Below are 20,790 nucleotides of genomic sequence, written 5' to 3' on the forward strand. Positions count from 1 at the left end.
AATCTCGGGATGCTTCGGCTACCAAATTAGAAGTGAAGTCCACATCAGAGGAAAACAATTTTGAAAGCTTGAATGATATACATTTTTTTCTTTCATTAGGATTTTTGTCCCACAGAAATTTTTTCATAATAAAATTTTAACGGAACATATACATTATAATTAAATCACACCAATGAATATTGTGATATATCATAAAATGATGTAGGTGTCATGTAATATTAAAATATTATGTGTCATAACATTTTGATATCATCTAATTATAAATTATGACAAATCACTTTGTTATTAGTTGACTATAAATATACACTTTGTGTCTTAAATGAAAATGGATCACTTTTACTCCCAAAGTTTTGTTCTTTCATTTTCTGCCTATCACTCTTTCTCTTTGTATATAAACACATTTACACTTCTATCATTTGACTTTCGACTCTCATAAAACATAGTCCCTACGTCCATTTTGAAAGGTATATTTATTTTTGGTACGAAATTTAAAAAATAATAGTACTTTAATTGTAGTTGATAGTTAGACGTAATATAAAAATAATTTTATCCTTATTTTTTTTTTTGTGTGTGTAAACTAGTGGTGTGATAGTAAAGTAGAGGTTTTTGTAGAAAAAAAATATGATATTTTTTAAATGGTTACTTTACAATTGGAAAATTCAAAATAAAAATATGTATACTTTATGAGACGAATGAAGTATATTTATACATACTTTAGTTATACAATATATTTATATAATTGTCTTTTCGGGTATATATATAAACAATATTTTATTATATTATTATTATATATTATACCTCTCCATTCAATTATAATATTTATATATTTTTATTTTGAGCCGTTCAATTCAAATGTTTGCATTTTTTTAAAAAAAATATATGTGGACCATATCACTAACTATTAATATTTTTTTTACACTTATTTATTATACCATCACTCTAGTAAAATTTTTTTTACACTTATTTATTATACCATCACTCTAGTAAAGACAATTTAGTTTTTAAATTGTTATATTTATCTAATACTATAAACTTAAAGGAGATAATATATTTTATCAACATTTTACGTATTGTGGCATTTTCTAATAATTTATGCAATCTTTATATTTATTGTTTCTTAATTATATCAATTGTTTATTAATTATAAAGATATAAATAAATAAATAATGCTCCCTCGTCCACTAAAATGGTGTTCATTCATTTTATAGGAGAGAATACATGGATAGGACTTATCTATCTAATCCAATCTATCTAATCTAATATATTACATATTTACTGTGGATTTTGTTTCGCCACATGTAGCTTTTAATTTCTTTTATTTTTTTCTAAAAGTTTTGTGTGGACCCTACAACTTAAAATATAATAATAAAAGGCAAAGGAGTGGGGAAAAGGAAGTAGGGAAAGCAACGGCCTGGATTGTTATTATTTATTATATATTTTTTAGTTGTATAAATTACTGTTTTCGGTCCTATAAAAGGTGATCCAGGAAATTTATTACTTTTAAATATACTTAATAAATATAAATTAATTTAATTATATTTTTAATTTCATAAGGTAAGATTCACTTAAAAAAATTTATTTTTATTTCTCGTTAATAAACAAATAATTTTTTATATATTACATAGTGATTTAGGGGAATATATTTAGTTCTTTTGTTTTTCGACTGTCTTTTACTTTTTACTATATAGTACTTCGTAAGATTATATTTGGTGCTCCATAGTTCATATTACAATACTTTTCGTATTTTTTATATAGTGTTTTAAGGAAATATAGTCAGCGTATTTGTTTCTTTCATATATTTCCTTTTTTATTATATATTACTTTATGAGATTATACTTTGTGCCCTAAAGTACTAATTACAGTTCTTTTCGTATATGTTATATAGTACTTTAAAGTAATATAGTTAGCGCTTTTGTTTTTATTTATTTTTATTATATAAATTTTATTATTTACAAAATAATATCCATATTATATATATTTTATGAGATATAATCCCACAAATATAAAAAAAATATCAATAACATTACTCATTATAAAGAATTAATATCAAATAACTATTCTAGTAATCATATATATCATAACTTACTAATATACGCTATCTCAAATACTGTGTCTCTAACCAAAAGGTTCATCCTTGTCTCAAATACTGTATCTCAAATTAATAAATGTTTTTATTATTTTTATATAAAATATAATTATTTATCATATATATAATTACAAAAATAGTTATTTGATATTAGTTGTTTATACGTTAAATGACAGTTAAGACTATTTTATATTTTATTTTTATAATAGTTATCTGCATTCTTTCGGTATATAAAATTTTTAGAATTATTATTATTAGTTATTGAAATTTATGAATTTTTAATAAAAATATTTATTTTTGTTGTTTTTTAGATATTTTTATATAATATGAATATATTTTTATAAAAATATATGATCATTTTTTTCTTTGGAAATAGTGTAAGATATAAAAGAAAAAATTATTCGTATATATATTTTTAAAGTTAGTTGTTAATCCCTAATTTTCACGTCCAATGAAAAGCGGCAGTCCAACCCGAAAGCTCATTCAGCCTACAAGGAAATCCAGCCCGGAGGTCCACCATGGACAAGGCAGTCCATCCGGCCCAAAAGACCCCACCTTGGATGAGAAAAATTTTCAAATTAGATAAAAGAAATAATGGGAAAAGTGGGGGAGGTTTGTTCTTAAAATAGTGGAAGCTTGAGAAAGTGGAGAAAGTAGATAAATAAAATGATTGAGTAGAGAAGTTAGAGACTTTGAGAGCAAGAAGCATAAATATATAAATAGGAGAAGCAGAATCACCATTTAAACTTTCCGCACCAATCTCAAAATTGGATAATATTTCCTTTTTCTTGTTGTTCCTTACTTTCCTTCTATATTTTTATGCATTGTTATTTTATTTTATTCCTTTAGTTTTGTTTTCTTTATCACATCCGATCAACTCCAGCCAGCAATTAAATTCATTTTTTTTTCCTTTTCCTGCATAATTTTATTGTTAGTGTCTTATTTTGAATTCTTGTTACTAAATTCATGTCAATTTCCTTTTATCTAATGAATCATTCAAGTTATTTTAATTCTTACATTCTTTCCTTCTTCGGTCCAACAAATTAATTCATGTAAATTTTAGATCGATTCATTTTCACGCGAGACTTAGCTCGGATACTTTCTTGAGTAGGTCGGAGAACATTGTCGATTTTAATTGGCCTAAATCCGTTAGGCCGTCATTGACGAATTTCAACGACAACAAATTGGCACGCCCAGTGAGACTCCGTCGAGTCTCGCATTTTTATGCAACTGAGGAGTCGCAAATTACCATTGCTGGAGAAAGTTACAATGTCAAAAAAAGAGGAAATCTCCGGTGAAACTTCAGCCCATTGCATCTCTGAAAAGTTCTCTGCAGCTCTGAGAGGCGTGGACAGGATGATTACGATCCCTACGAACGTGATGCATGATCATATTCGTGGGAAAATCCGATCTGCCCTCTGTAACTCCGCATTGACGTTCTCTCGGTATTTTTCCGACATTTTCAAGCCCATAATCCGAAACAAAATTACGTGGGTGAGAGAGGAAAATCTGCGCAAGGGCAAAGCACCATTGACCAGCTCCGAAGATGATAAAAATGCTCATCCAGCGAAGGCATCACAGGGGGGCACATCCAAAGATTCCCCAATGATGCTCTAATATGGTAACGTAACCATATTGAGCAAAAGAAACAAAAACAATAATCCCCCGGATGAGACAGTGGTTGAAGAACCGTGGCGGTCCTCGAGACAGGCCACTGTAAGGCCGCCGCCATATCAAGAACATCCAGGGAACAGCGGGTACGCACCTCCGGTCTCTCAACGGAAAAACAATCATTTATTCGGTGGCAAGAGCGCGTCCACATCACCCGTGGAGTCGAACGGTCAAGGAAATGCCTCTGCCGGAGGAGGAACTACTAACTCTTGGGGGCCATGGATGACCATAGCCTCAACACCTCCGGCCGCTCCTCCGGCCTAGAGAATGAGTTGGGTGGCATCCGCCCCACCTCCGAACCTGCCTTGGGGCAGCTTTTGCTCCTCCGAGTCTATGGGATCAGCTCCGTCGGTTGTAGCAGTAGCTTAGGGCTCAAGTAGATCAGCTCCGGCCGTACCGCCTCCACTTGAGGGCAGACAATATACCAGGAAGCTTTCCCAGCCGGACCAACCACACAGTAGGGGTACGGACCTCCACAACCACTGTCTCATCCGGGAGGCAGTGGGTACACACCACCAATGTCTTAATGGCACAACAATCTTTTGTTCGGTGGTGTAAGCGCGCCGACATCACCCGCGGAGGTGAATGGTCGAGGAAACATTCTTGTTGGAGGAAGAGAAACTGATCCTTGGGGGGCATGGCCGACCACGGCTTCAACACCTCCGATCACCCCATCAACTCTAAGGATCACTTGGGGGCATCCGCATCACCTCCGAGTAAACCCTAGAGGGCAGCCCCACCTCTTTCGGGACCCTGCGGATCAGCCCTTTCGGCTGCCGCAGTGGCGTGGGGATCAAATGTACTGACTCTATCAGTGCCGCCTCCGTATGGGGGATAAGGAGCATACCATTTCCTGAGGCACCCAGGCAGCTCTAGGATTACGGATGTCCAAATCATGGGGTTTCAATACCATTCGGAAACTTTTTGGCTCCGGTGGCGCTACAAATGACTTGGGGGGCAGCTCCAACTCCTTCGAAAGCACCACTAGCTCCACGGATGACTCGGGAGGCACCTTTGAAAATACATCCAGTGCCAACGGCACCACAAACAACTTGGGAGGTACATCCGGTGGCACTTCCAGCTCTAGACACTACCCGGAGGACAGTCCCACCACCTTCGGCAGCACTTCCAACTCCAGACGATGTCCGGATGACAGCCCTACCACCTCCGGAAGCACTTTCAGCTCTAGACACTTCCCGGAGGACAGTCCCGCCACCTCCGGCAGCACTTCCATCTTCAAATGTTGTCCGGATGACAGCCTTGCCACCTCCGGAAACACTTCAAGCTACGGACATTACCCGAGGACAGCTCTACCACCTCCGGAAGTGCATCAAGCTCTGGAAATTACTTGGAAAGCAGACCACGATGACAACGCTTCCGAGGCAATAAGGGATATAGATCCGCCACTCCCGCTACCTTTGGAAGAATCATTAGCGTCGAAAAGGGCCTGGAAAGATCTTCCGGCTCCGAGAGGGTCAACTCTGTCAAATCCGGACAGAATGACCCCAGATCCGGATAGAACAGCCCCAGGTCCAGGCAGACCAGCAACAGCCCCTTGCAGCCCGGAGGACGCGCAGAAATACCTCACCGCCGCAGCCGATTATCGATCCGCAGGCGATCGAAGAGGCAATCCAAAGAATATACGGCGACCTTATCGGCTGCCCGAAAGGCCATACTACCAACGGCCATTCTCAAATCAGATCACCGTCAACCATCTTCTCCCCCAAAATGCTCAGACCCTGGAGTTTATGTTTTCTTCGGGGGAGGACTCATGCTTAACGATTAAGCATGTCGATCAGATCATGGCATAGTGCAGAGGGGACTTCGGAGGAAACAAGTAGTACAAACTCCAACTATTTTTGTTATCCCTCACCGGACCGGCCTTCACATGGTATGCATCTTTTCATCCTAATTCATTTCATACATGGGAAGACCTATAAAGATCATTCCAAGAGCGGTTTTACATCCCATTTTCGGAGATGACGATATCGGACCTAACTAACCTACGGCAAAAGCATGATGAGCCGGTAGAAATTTTTTTGAAAAGATTTTGCATGGAAGAAGGTCAATCTCAAGTGCAGATACCCGAAAACCAAGTCGTCGACATGGTGGTCGACAATATGACAAGTCAACTTCGTGAAAAAGTGGCCCTTCATGAGTATAACAATTTCCGATAGCTTTTCACAAAGGTGGTCAAAGCGGAACAGCTCCTCCGGGAAGTCAGTGGCAAAGATCATTCACCGCACATGAAGGAAGACAATTTTGATGTCAATGAAGGATCTGATCGAACCCTTATGATCATCTAGCCGTCTCATGCGCCGATCAATACCGTCGGAGTACGCCCAATGAAACCTCGTGCATCAGTAGCAAAGGTTGATGGAAACCGGAGGAACCATAGCGACACATTTGAGGAAATCCATTTTCAGAAAAATTGAAAGACATGGAAGTTAGCCTCGGTGGACCGAGTGATGATAACCTTTCATCCGACGTGGCATTACGAGCAGCCTCCAAGGAATGAGCGTCAAACATGCGATCGGAGGAAGAAGAAGACGGGAGCGCAAAGACGGAGGAAACAACATCGGTACCAGACAACTAGTTCCCGTCAAAAGAAGATGGGGCAGCAAGGAAGTGAGCTCCGAGCAGGTCATACACGGACGAATCATAATAAAAATATGTCAGACAGAGTGGTTTGCGATGTCCGCGCCAAATCCGACAAGAGTGGAGGCCAAAACGAGTTATTTTGGATAACAAAGTTGTCCCGGAAGAACAGCCTCCTCCGGAAGATCCAAAAGCTTCAGATACAGAGGATGAACCTATGATTAGGTCTCTCAAAGATGGAATTTGAAAGGCTAATCTCGACATCATAGCCAATGTCCAAGACTTGGAACTAGCCCTACAGTATGAAATGACTTCAAGGTCGAGGCGATTGGATTTTTACCAAGAAAATCGAGAAGTTTTAATCCCAACCGCCGCACTCCCCAACAAATTTGATCCTAAGATGACCTGGACCACCTCCCTATTGCTGCCGGATGAGGCCATATGAATCTCGGACAAGGTACCGCCAAAACCTCATACAAAAATATTGGGCTTCAAAATTCCGCAAACTTCTTGCCCAAATATTTTTGTGGGAGGTATTTGTTACTCCCTAATCTTCACGTCCGATGAAAATCGGCGGCCCAACCCGGAGGATAAGCTCATCCGGCCCACAAAGAAACCTAGCCCGGAGGTCCGCCATGGACAAGGCAGCTCATCCGGCTCAAGACCCCACCTCGAATGGAAAAAATTCAAATTGAATAAGAGAAATAATGGAAAAAGTGGGAGAGATTTGTTCCTAAAATAATGGAAGCTTGAGAAAGTGGAGAGAGTGGATAAATATTATAATTGAGTGAAGAATTTAGAGACTTTGAGAACAGAAAATATAAATATATAACTAGAAGAAGGAGAACACCATTCAGATGTCTTGGACCATCCCAAAATTCCATAATATTTCCTTTTTCTTGTTATTCTTTACTTTCCTTCTATATATTTATGCACTGTTATTTTATTTCATTCCTTTACTTTTGCTTTCCTTACCACATGAACAAACACATCAGCAACTTTCATTCATATTTTTGGATTTTTATTGCTCTTTCTATTTAAAATCTCTTGTTCCTAAATTTTTGCCTAGATTATTTATCCAATTTCGTTGTTTCCATAAACATTCCTGTTTTCTTCCTTTCAATTCAGCATCTCAATTCCTACAAATTTTTATATCAATTTATTTGTGCGCAAGATTTAGCCTGGATATTTTTTTTAGTAGGATAGGGAACTCGATTCATTGTCGATTTCTACTCGCTTAATTTTATTGGGCCGTCATCGACGAATTTCAGCGACAATACTTGTTAATTTTATTTTTTTTATTAAATTTATAATTTTAAACAAACTTATTTTAATATATTCATCTTTAGTAAATATATAAATAAATAATAATACCTTTATTTTAACACACTTAAAAATTTTACAAATAAAATAATTTTTATATAAAAATATAATAATTTCAATTACTGTAAGTTTATAATACCAAATTTTTAAGTCATAGAAAAAAATATAATAAAATAATTAATAAATACTGTAATAATAATTATATTAATTAATATGTGTGAAATGAATATTTATTATTAAAGGTAAAAAATGAAATAAAAAAAATAAACGTAAAAAATCTATCAACAATAAGTGTTTTAGTCTAAAAAATTATTTCAAAATTTTAATTTACCAAACATTTAAATTAGTTCTTTAACCCGTCAAATAATTAAAAACTTCTAAGAAAGTTAAGTTGTTTGAAAATTAAAGTTATTTTCAAACACTTATACGTATTGAATATTTTTTTTAATATCAATTCATTTAAATATTACTGAAATTTTGTATAATTGGTAAAAATAATACTCCCTCCGTCCTAAAAGAATAGTCTTATTGGAGTTCGACACAAAATTTAATATATATGATGTTATATCGATAGTTAATAAAAAATATTAGTAAAAAACTCTTTTGTCATTGTAAGTATAATTGTATAAAATGAAGTGAAAATTTGTATAATAATAATGAAAAGATAATGTAAATTTTATTATAATATATTCATTTATGAAAATAAAACTGTTACGAAAATGGAAAAAAAAATGACTATTATTTTAGGAACGGAAAAGTAAAATTTAAATGTTTTATATATATATGGTTTTTACAATTTTTAATTATAAAAAAAATTATTAAATAATGATTACAAATTTTAATTACAACAAAAATTCATTAAAATATATTTATTAAATAAATTAAAGTTGATTTGGAGTTATGAAGTTTTATTTGAGTGTGAAAAACTAATACTATTATTTAAATCAAAGTGAAATTGATAAAATATATATATAATAAATCAGGGTATGTATATATAATTAAAAACCTATTAAAATGTTGATAGAAAATAATAAGTAAAAGAATATAAAAAAAAATATTATTATGTTTTAAAGTAAGAATAATAATATTATAAACACATAATTTTTACTATAAATAGATTATATATAAATTTAGCAAATAATAGTAAATAAAAACTTAACATAATTTTAACAAACAAAAAAAAGCATATAATTTCAACTCATTGTAGACATATATTATACACAATATAACATATTTATAATATGAAGCAGATATGCGTCTTACAAAAATGTTTCGTAAAAACTTCACTAACTAATACTTCTTCCTCCTGCGAAATTAGTAATGTTTCTTTTGGACACCCATTTTTAAAAAAAAAAAATTGGATTATATAGTTACAATCAAACTTCTATAGCTGCAACAAAAAATTGTGAAAAGTTGTTGTCAAGCTTAAAGCATCTTTTCTCTAATGTCATCGGTATTGAATCATCGCCAACTTCATCATTAGTAGGATCTCCAATAATATCAACAACAATTTCCTCTAAATTTTGAATTGGTGAACGTTCATCATTTTCACTCGGATAGTCCACCAATTTGTTGATATCCATTTCATTACGATAACCAACATTCTGACCATATTCTCAAGCTCACGTAGGTTTTTTTTTCAAAGTTTATCTCACTTAAGTCGCTTGAGATTTTTTCGTTTGAACGGATAATGTCGAAAGCAATTTGCTATTGACATGTGATAAACATTGATTATTCAAGCGGAGACTGCAAAATTGATGACATTTAAAATATTAATCTTTTCATGATTAGGTAACCCCAACACATTATATTCTAGTAGACTTTTGTAAAACCTTCTACGATAGTGCATCTTGAAAGTTCTAATTATTTCTACATCACATTGTTGAATCTTTGATTCCATGTTAGGTGGCAAAAAAAAAAAAAAAAAAACAATTCAACATTTCATAACCCTTTAATATTTTTTGGATGGCTTGAACAATTGTCAGCCATCAACAAGATTCTTCTACCATTCATTTTGTGATTAAACCAACGAAAAAGCACACTACTCATTCATGCTCTCTTGTTGGCACGATAATGAGAATTGATGTGGCTCATGTTGATATTTTTTAAGAACATGACTTTGCATATTTTTCAATAATCCATAAAAGAATTTCTTCGAACCATCCCCGTTGCAACAAGTAATAATTGTAAGTCTCTCTTTGTTTTTCTTTCTTCCTTCAAGTTGCTTGATTGCAGGAGAGGTCAACTTGTAACCTATAAAGCAAACCTCTTTTATCCAAATTAAAAACATCATTCATGAGTGTTATCCAAAAAAGAAAAGAAAAGAATCCTTTATGGAAAATTGGTTAATATTCTCCCTTGTAGCCTTCACCTTCGTTTCCATGTCTTGCATGTCAATCAAATCACTTCTTCAAAAACGACAAAATAATTTAACGTCATGTCTTACATCGAATATTGATAGAGGTTCTACTATATTATTTGATTACTTAATGGCATATTTGTAATAAAATATTATTTTAAATATTTTTTATTTGATAAAATATTAAAATAAAAGTTAAAATATATTTTTTAAATTTTTTAATATTGAATATTTTATTTATTGAAATGATTTTAGTTAAAAAATTTATGCAATTAGATAAAAAAAAATAATTTAAATACAATTAACATCCGTAATAATAGAATTTCTAATATAATCAATACATCAAATTTTTCGAATTTGATTGTTGGTAGGGATAATTCGATATTACATATCAAAATTTATATGGCATATTGTATACCGTAGCAAGTATTTTACCGTATTGTACCAATAACTTAGCATACCGAATTTATGGATGAAAAAAATATCGAATTACTGAAATAGCACATACGGTAACAAAAATTACTGAAAATACCAAATTTCGATATACAATTTGACATTTTCAATATATTACGAAAATCAAAATTCTTCAGTATGGTTTAAATATATTTTTTTTAACATACGAAAAAAATTGATACCATATGCAATATGGTCCGATATTGTTGTAAAATGAAATCTCACTAGTATCTAAGTTTTTTACTAAAATATCAAATTAAAAATTTTTTTTTATAGGGATTATATTTAAAATTCAGAAATAACATAAGCACTTATTTATATCATATTAAATATTTAGTTTACTTTTTATTATTCAAAATTCAAGCTCAACTTCTAAATTTACAATTAAATAAAAAATAAAATTAGCGGTATTAATAATTTAATAAAATATAGTTAAATTCTAAATTTTAGTTATAATAATAATAATAATAATAATAATAATAATAGTAGTAGTAGTAGTAACATGCTAATAATTGACTTTACAACAAAGCAAATAAAATTTTATATAGGAATATGACATGAGTTTTTAATAAAATTACTCGATTAAAATAAAAAATAAGCAAGTATTTTTAGCAAAATTACTCTATTAAAATAAAAAATAGGCAAAATTGCCTATATCTTTGGTTTGGAAACTCGATGCCATTTTTCTCTATACTTTAAAAACTGCGTGGTTCTCCCCTGTGTTTTGAGAAACGTTGCACACTCTCCCCATTGATTAATTTAACCTAACGATGTTAAATTTTTATATGTAATGGACCGTTATACCCCTCAATTAAATATCTCACTTAACTTTCTCTCACTTCTCTCCTACCACTCGTCCCCTCCCCACCGACATCTATCCCCACCATCCCCCACGAAATCGCCGCCGCTCCATTTACAGAGACGAAACTCCAGGTTCCGACCACCATTCCACGGCGGCTGTCTCCCCCAGCGGTCACGGTCGCGATTTCTGCCAGGAACCGGTCTGCCATTCTTTCCTCTTCAGCGATATCACGGATATTCAACTTGTTATCGCGATTTAGGGCATTTCACGGGTTATCTTCTACCTCGTTCTTGTTGGTTTTTTTTTTTTCACGGGTTAGGCCATTTCTTCATTTTTCCTTTGCTTTCATGGACTATGGCAATTTCGGGTTGAGAAGTTCTTCGATTTGTCATAGAAGTGGATTTTGGGTTTCAACTTGTACATTTTTATTTATGTTCGATGGTGATCCCTAAAAACCCATTACCTGCCTGCGTAAAGTTCTGAATTTATTAGTTTTTTTAATCAAACTTTTGTTTTTTTGTCTGGGGGTGGATCATCTTTGCTTTTTTTTGTATAGTTTATTTATGTCTGTCAGTCGGACGGTGATTGAATTGCGATTTTGGTTATCCCACTTGCAGGATTTTGTTGTTTCGAAGCAATGGATGAAGACTCCTACATTGATATTTACATGTGGGTTGGTGGATATTTTCAAGTGGAAAGCCTAGGTCATCCTTACGTAGGCGGTATAAAAGTATTGTTTAAAAAGATCGACAAGGACAGGATTTATTATGGGACCCTCCTGAATATGTACGGACGTGCTAGTGGAAAGAGTCTTGCAGTTTGCATGTATCACACTTCTAAAGGCGTCCGCTGCGGATTCAGCACCAAATTTATTTTCCTAATAAAGACCGACGAGGATGTCTTGGAAATGTTTCGTGAGCATTATGGGGAGAAGCACATACACGTTTATGTAGAAGATGTTGGATTGCCCATCGCGACATGCGATAGAGAGTGGCGCGAAGTAGGATTGGAAAAAGAGGTGCCCCTCATTGGTTGGCATGGAGATAACAGTTCAAGTTATTTTCCGATTCCCCGGGGTAGTGTGGTTATTGAGCTGCCATCTTCAGAGGATGACGAGTCTGTGGATGAGAACCAGGGTGGTTGCGTGGGTGGAGAGTGCTCTGCCGCATAGACTGGCAGAAATATGACCGGGGGGTTTGATCCGAACGACGAATAATACAATGCGAAGGGTAAACGAGTATCTGAAACTGTGGATGAGTTAGATTTGGACTCGGACTTTGAGTCCTCGGAAATGGATGGTGGGGAAGGGCGATATTATGGTGGGTTTGACGATAGGGATGAAATGGATGAACAGAGTGATGAGAATGTCGAAGGAGAGGAGTCCGAAGGAGAAGAGTACGATGATGAGGGGGGTGAAGGAATGGACGAGGAGGGTGATGATGTTCGCGGTAGTGGACCGCCAACGTGGAATTACGACGACAACGATGAAGATTCGTACCAGGGGGACGGTCTAGGGCATCTTGGTGTGGATGAACCGGTGTGGATAGATTACAACGAAGATATTGCGGGTGCGGGAAAGGCCAAACAGCACGGTGCGGAATATACTTTCAGCTTTACACCAAGTAGAGATGAATGGGAACAACATAGTGCGGGTTATCATTTCGATGAACGGGCTGCTATGGATGATTCATATGATGGGGGATTCGACCGAGGAGATAGTGAGCACGATGGGAGGTTCAACCGTGAGGACAGTTATGACATGGCCATGGAGGATCAAACGGACAGGGATGATGACTTGGAGGGAGAGTTCACTGCACCAGCTAGAGACGATAGCGAATGTTGGGATTGCATCACATCCGGCGAAGAAGATGATGACGATGATGGAGATGGATCTGGGTTTGAGGGACTTGATGAAGAGATACACCGATTGCATGGGGAGGATGATGAATTTCCCGAAAGTGATCGTGATTTCGAGGGATTTGAAGGTCTTCATAGAGAGGATGACGAGGACGAGGAGGAGCAGGAGGGTGGGTTCACGGCAGCACCTCGATCGTCCGAGGGCTGGTTCAGGGATGCAGATAGCGACAACGAGGGATGTCTAAGAACGCCGCCTCGGACAGATCAAACCTCGGCCCCTGTTTATCATGAATGGGACGAGGATCGTGATTTAGGTTGTGTTGATTTAAAAGTAGGCTTAAAGTTTGAAAGCCACGAGAAGTACAAGAATGCATTGAGGGATTGGTCGGTGCGCAAAGGATGGGACATATTTTTCGTGAAGAATGAAAGGACAAAAGTGACCGCGGTTTGCAAAAAGGGATGCGCTTGGAGGATCCACGCATCATGTGTAATGAATGGGCCTACATTTCAGATCAAGGCGTTAAAAGGTACTAACACTTGTTTGCGCATTTTTGTTCGGACAATTTTTATTGGTGCAGTTGTACATTACATTTTTTTGTGTTTGCATGTACATTATGTAGGGACTCACAATTGTGTGCAATAAACACGAAATACGCAAACGGATTACAAATACCTGGGAAGACGAATCAAGAGTATCGTAAGCGATAACCCTGATATTACACTCCCCGCCCTCAAGAAAAGGATTCGCCGGGAAGTTCGTGTTGATGCTAGTATGCATAAGGTCTATCGGGCAAAAAAGTACGCAATGCAAATGATTCGAGGGGACACGAAGGAGCAATATCGCCGGTTGTATGACTACAGTGCGACGGTCTATAAGTACAACGAGGGCAGCAGTCTTATATTGGATGTAAATCGCGACAGTAATCCACCTGTTTTGCGCAAAATGTATTACTGTCTGTCGGGGTTGAGAGATGGTTTCTGGATGGTTGTCGTACGATTATAGGGCTGGATGGCTGCTTCCTAAAGGGAATTTACAAAGGGCAGCTGCTCACGGCAGTATGCCCTGACCCAAACAAAAAATATATATCCTCTCGCGTTTGCGTTTGTCGAGATTGAGAAATTCGAGACATGGGACTGATTTCTAGAGCGTCTGTTGCGCGATTTGGGCGAATGTAGGAACGGGGAGTGAGGATTTATATCAGACAGATAGAAGGGGTTGGTCGAGGCCATATCTGTTCGGGCGCCGCGTGCAGAGCACATGTTCTGCGTCCGACACATGTACAACAATTTCAAAGCTTGATTCAAAGGGCTTGCACTAAAGAAGTATTTATGGTATGCCGCTTCGACGTATAGTGTAAAGGAGCACGAGAAAATAATGAAAGATATCTGAAAGTACGATGCGGTGCACGGGATTGGAGAAGAGGCATACGCGTGGTTGAGCGAAGTTCCCCCCACCATTGGTGCCGCGCCTACTTCTCGCCGAGGACCAAAAGTGACGTGCTTGTAAACAACATGTGCGAGTCCTTCAACCGATATATAATGGAAGCGATAGATCTCCCAATTGTTGATATATGGGAGTGGATAAGGCGCAACCTTATGGTTCGAATACAGACGAAGCGTGTGGGGATTGAAAAATTCACTGGAGCCATCTGCCCCAACATTGTGAAGAAGATCGACAAACAACAGGTAGAGTCCAGGAATTGTTTTGCGTCATAGGGGGGCGGAGAAAACTTCGAGGTACTTCATTACCAACAAAATCATGTGGTTCAGCTTCGACATAGGACTTGCACGTGTGGGATGTTTCAAGTTTGTGGGTACCCATGCTGCCACGCCATTGCAGCCATCGATCACCACCGTCTTAACGTTGACGATTTTGTGGACATCTGCTTCCGGAGGGAGACGTATGAACGGGTTTACAGTCACCATATCAATCCCGTCCCCGGCATGCATGAATATGAGGAAAGCCACCTTGGACCGGTTGATCCCCCGAAAATAAAGATTCGTACGGGAAGACCAAAGAAAATGAGGAAGCGTGATGGAAATGACGAGAAGAACCCAGAGAAAGCCTCTCGGAAAGGGTTGACGACCACATGCTCAAAGTGTTTGCAACAAAGGCATAACAAAAGACAATGCCAAAATATTCCATTTCTTCCGAAGGTAGTAGTCCCTAGATCATATTACCTTTGGAGTAGTCGTATAAATATGGGGTCGTAATTCATGTTATATATTGCAGGTGACTACGCAGAAGTCAAGTGCAGCAGGGCCGGATTGCCGTGACACTCAGGATGATCCAAACCTTTGTGAGGTACTATATTAACTCACGACATACGAATATCATTGACTTTAGCCTACGTACTGATATTAACTCTCTGTTGATGATTCATCATAGGTGAATGCGACGTCGAATAGAGATTCGAGGAATGACCAAGACACTGCAGGGACTGCTTCATAGCCACAACAGGTACAAATTCGTGCCACTCCAATTTTTCTCGTCACACCTCAACCATGCCTAATAATTTATTTTTTTGCATATTCACAAATAGGGAGGAACAAATACCGGCGACAAAGGCAAACGACCAGCAACATCATCCGTGCGGGCGTCCATCGCATCTCTCTTGAAATCTGTTCGATTCTCAAAAACACCGCGCACTCGTCGGGGTGGTGATTCATAATTGTGTATTGGACTTGGGATTTTTAAGCTTTAATTTTCGTATTACATCTGCTAGGATTCCACTGCCTATGTCGCTTTTGTGTTAGCGAATTGGTTGATGTGTTTTTGTACATTACGGTAGTGAGGTATTAATATTGTATTAAGAAGAGTTTGTAACCGAAATTCAGCATTGTGTGGGGCTCGATTTTATTTGGAAAGCATGCTCCTGTCGGCTAGCTACTACTATCTATCTGTGTGCTAAATTTATGATCATCTGAGGAACAGAGTAGATAATCCCTTTGATTCTTGAACATGATCATCTCTAATTATTTGCATCAAGCATAAGCTTAATTGAAGTAGATAGATGAATTGTTTGATAGATGAATAATCTTATTGTTCAATCCTTTTTATTACCATCATCTTATTTGATAAATGATGCTATGGATAATCTCATGGAACAAATAATCTTATGTCGGGTGAGTGTAGATATGTAAATATGTAAATATTACTTGCAGAAGAAGAGATGAGATGAGATGATCATCATCAACAGCAATAAGTTTGTTGATATATATGGGATATTTGTGTGTGTGATGAAATTGAGGGATCAAGAATTACTGTGTATGGCAAAGGGTGTGCCATTTTTTGTGTTCTGAGGAATTTAAGACAGTGATTGACAATAAAACAGATGTCGAGGTTACTACTACAAAAGAAACACGAATCATCTACATCAACCCGAAAATTTGTCATTCAATTATGACTCAATCAACATTACTCTTGCTAAAAGACTATTAGGTGACACGAATCCTAGGCACAAACTACCTAAAAGCACCGTACTACGAACGACCAATACTACGCCTTCTAAACTACAAGGACCACATAAGCGACACTAGACCTCTGAAAAACACACCCTGACGAGCAACACTGGACCGTCTAAAGTGCTATTTTTAACAACACAATTGTTATGAAAACAACCAAAACAGTCATGATTTTTTTCAAAGTGCGTCACACCGCCTTCAACTCGCAAACGATCTGATCATTCACCATTTTAATCTCCTTTACTTCATCAACTAAACACATGGACGAATCAACCTCAGTCTCCACGTGCATATCGCGGTCCTCGTGGCTTCTGTTGAGAGGTTCTAGCCAACGGAAAAAATCACAAACCCCCATCCGACAGTTGCAGAATAATCTACCTTCGGTCTCTTTTAATAGACCAACCACACATATGGCAGCTAGAACACCACATTTGCACTTCGGGCATTTGTACCGCAACTCAAAACTCGTTCTTTTTTAGACCGTTTTGCCTAAAAAATAAACTGACATGAAAAAATATAATAGAAACAAAAATATGAAAACACACAAAAAGGACACTACCACCTTTATAAATTATTAGACACAATTAGACTCATTTTTCAATTAAATTTTTTTTAATGTATTAAATTATTTAAACTATTTTTTTTCTAAATTTTATATATTCATTATTTTAAATAACAACAATCAATTTTAACAATTTAATAATTGTATAAATACTTTTTAAATATATATACATATTTAATACGGATAATTGGATAAAAGTTCCCAAATGCATAATGAACTTTAGATTCAGTCCCTACATAAATTTGTTTGAACTGCAATCCATACTTTACATATAATATTTGTTTTAACTCCCTGTTTCTTTTTTTTTTTACCTTCATCCCCTTCTTCCTCCGCCCAATTACCCTCACACGATTATTCGATTTCTCTCGCTTGATATTTTTATAGTTTACCATGGTATCAATCAATACCGGCAGCCACTTAAATCCTACGTACGCTTCTTTCTTCCATGGAGGCTAGCCGCCAGGAAGTCAAAATTGAGCGATGTCATCGGAACCCAAGTCCAAGTAAGCACAACCTTATAGTTGTAGTGATGGATTTTTCCGATATAGAGTTAGAATCAGGAAATCAGACAAGAGCTATGGATGCAATCCTCAAATTTTGAAATAAGATGAGACTCAACGCAATTCCTAACCTTTTTTTTCAGTTTTTTTTTTCAAAACTAAGACACAGATTGTTGGGATTGTGTCTGGGTTCATAATTTTTTGAGAAATTGGAGATTCGATCGAATATTAAATTGGGCAATGTGTTGATCAATATATACTAGAAATATGGCTGCATTTGTTCTGCTGAGAAGATATTCGACGAATTGCCTGAACGAGATATAATAACACGGAACGCTATGATCTCCAGGCTTGCAACAAATGTTGCAGGAAAAAAAGGATGTCAATTTTTTTTCGAGGATGGAGGACTCAGGAACTCATCTCGATCGGGTGACGTTTACTTTTTCTCTCATGGCATGTGTATATTTGGATATGGAGATTAAAGGATTGGATTTGGTGAGGACTTTGCGAGATGTGTATGGCGTCGTGCCCAGGATCGAGCATTTTGAATGCATTGTCAATTTTTTTAAGCCGGGTGGGGCTTGTCGGATAGGGAAAAAAATTGATTCAAAGGATGCCATTGAGGTCAGAGGAGGCGGCGAGTTTGAGGGCATTGATGAGCGGGTGTTGTGGCGACAAGGAGGATGTGGTGGAGCAGGTGTTGTGACATTGGAACGGAATAATGAGACGTATGTGTTATCTTTCTAATGTTTATGCAGCGGTGGGGAGACACGGTTAGGCGCAGAGGGTTTGAAAGGCGATGAGTTGGCAGAATGTTGAGAAGACATCGAGATGTAGCTCGACAGAGTTATTCATGATTTTGTTTCCAAGGAGAAGATGTATTGTAATGTGAATCGAAGAAATGATGCTATGACTCGCAGCAAATAAAATAGTCACGAAAATGTGGACGTTGTGGTTGTCTCGGGCACGACAAAAGAAATTGTAAAGCTGCGGTATTGTAGGCCTTTTGAAGTGTAATTTTTGTTTTTGTTTAAAACGTCCTTTTTGGTGTGTAATTACATTTGGCATAATTGATAAAAATGTAATGTGGAAGGTAAATATACAATAGCAATATTCAAATTGTATAGAACTGTTGTTGTAATTTGGATATTCTGATGGTATATGAACATGAACAACGGGTATGTGACAGTTCTCCTTTGTGTATGATAATTCAATGACACAGGTTTCAAATAAATGAATAGAGACACACGAATTATCTGGGGGAGTATTTAGTTGATCTATCGAAGCACATCTGGTGGTAGCATATTACTGTCACAACAATATCAGTGTGGTCTTGATAATTAATAATCGCAGTGACATAAAGTATACGAACATACTGTGTTGATCATGTCACATCCGTTAGAAACATACAAATGAGGATTAAGTCTTAATCTGTTTCGGAATCTATGAAGGTTATATGCTAAATCCTTACATGCATTAAATGGAGCCATGAAGGTACACAATTCGAAAACCTTACCATAAGATTACGTTGTTCAGTTACACGTTAGATTACAGAAGGTACACACTTACTAGGATTTTGTACACCATGCGAGTGTGGGGGTATGGCAGACCTGCTTGGAGCATTTGCCTATCTAGTTGAGTCATGCGCTATCCAAGTATGCTCCTCACCAAATGTTGTTGTGTATGAAACAATATGGATTAATCGTAATAAGTCTAATGAATTTCAATTTATGACATCAGTCATTTATACCAACAACCAACATAATTTTATTTACTTACTCATGACTTGTTTAGTCATTTACAAGTGAAGGTTGAAATATTATCATACATATTAACTAATTATTTATGATTTGCTTAACCATTAATAGTAAATATGTATTGTTTATCTTTCTATACACTTTGGGGTGTTACGAGAAATACTACCATGGTTGAATTCATTCATAGTTACTGTCATTTAGTGAATATTTTAAGCAAAAATGCATGTTCTCCCGCTATAGGTTACCAGAGCATATGTAATCGTAACTGAAGTATATTTGATTGTTATTGTAGGTACGTAATATCTTATATAGGGTATCTACATTTATGACTCTGGTATGTAACCATGTGAGCCGAGTATAAACCTCAATATAAGAGATATAAATAATGATTTCATAGGCATTAGATTTGTAGTACCAGGTATCTTCAAATGTAGTTTATTTTAGTCAATCCCATGCGGAGGGTCCAATGCGCGAACTCGTTGAGAGTACTTCCTCTCTCTACCTTTGTAGACCAAAGATTGTTTTGTGTGCTACGGTGTGTATTACTGGGTAATAGGTTTAAATAATCAATCAATCCATGGGAACAGTGGTATATGAGTAAAAATCAACATAACTTACCCTAGTCACTCATTACTTGTTTAACAATCTATAGTAAATATGTGTTGATTACCGTTTCATACATTTCGGGCATTCATTTAAAGTATGCAGGTACACAATTACGCACCTATGTCATAATGTTATATTTTTTATTTATATGAAAGCAGAGCCCGGGTACATAATTTGATAATAATTGGTACATTAAAATCAATAGGGGGTACATCGGAGCCATGCTGAAGTACTTACCAGCTCAACCAAGTTATACTTCTTTGAAATGTTTCTGGCTAATTGATATTGAGTTTATAAGTGTGCAGTAGTTTGGATTATTATGTCATGGGTCAAAATATTTTAGACAAGATGTACTGAGGTATTTGATGACTAGTAGATTACGACTAGCGTGTTCACTTGAATATTGTTGTGTGTGCTACGATGTAGATTACTATGTAATGAGTCTAAAGATTTTCAATTTGTGACTGAAATTATGTATTCTAACAACTAATATAATTTAACTTAGTCATTTATAACTTGTTTAGCCATCTACAAGTGAAGGTTAGAGTATAATTCTACATATATCATACAATATAATTAAGTCATTTTTTACTTGTTTAGTCATCTATAGTAAATATGTTGTTTATCTCTTTATATAATTCAAAGTGTTATGGAAATACTATTACAATGAATTCATCCCCGATTACCGACAATAAGTGAATATTTTGAACCGAAAATGGTTGGTTACCTAAGCACAAGTTACCAGGGTATA

This window comes from Andrographis paniculata, unplaced genomic scaffold, assembly GCF_009805555.1.
Source record: "Andrographis paniculata isolate CXL003 unplaced genomic scaffold, ASM980555v1 Contig49END, whole genome shotgun sequence".
NCBI lineage: Eukaryota > Viridiplantae > Streptophyta > Magnoliopsida > Lamiales > Acanthaceae > Andrographis > Andrographis paniculata.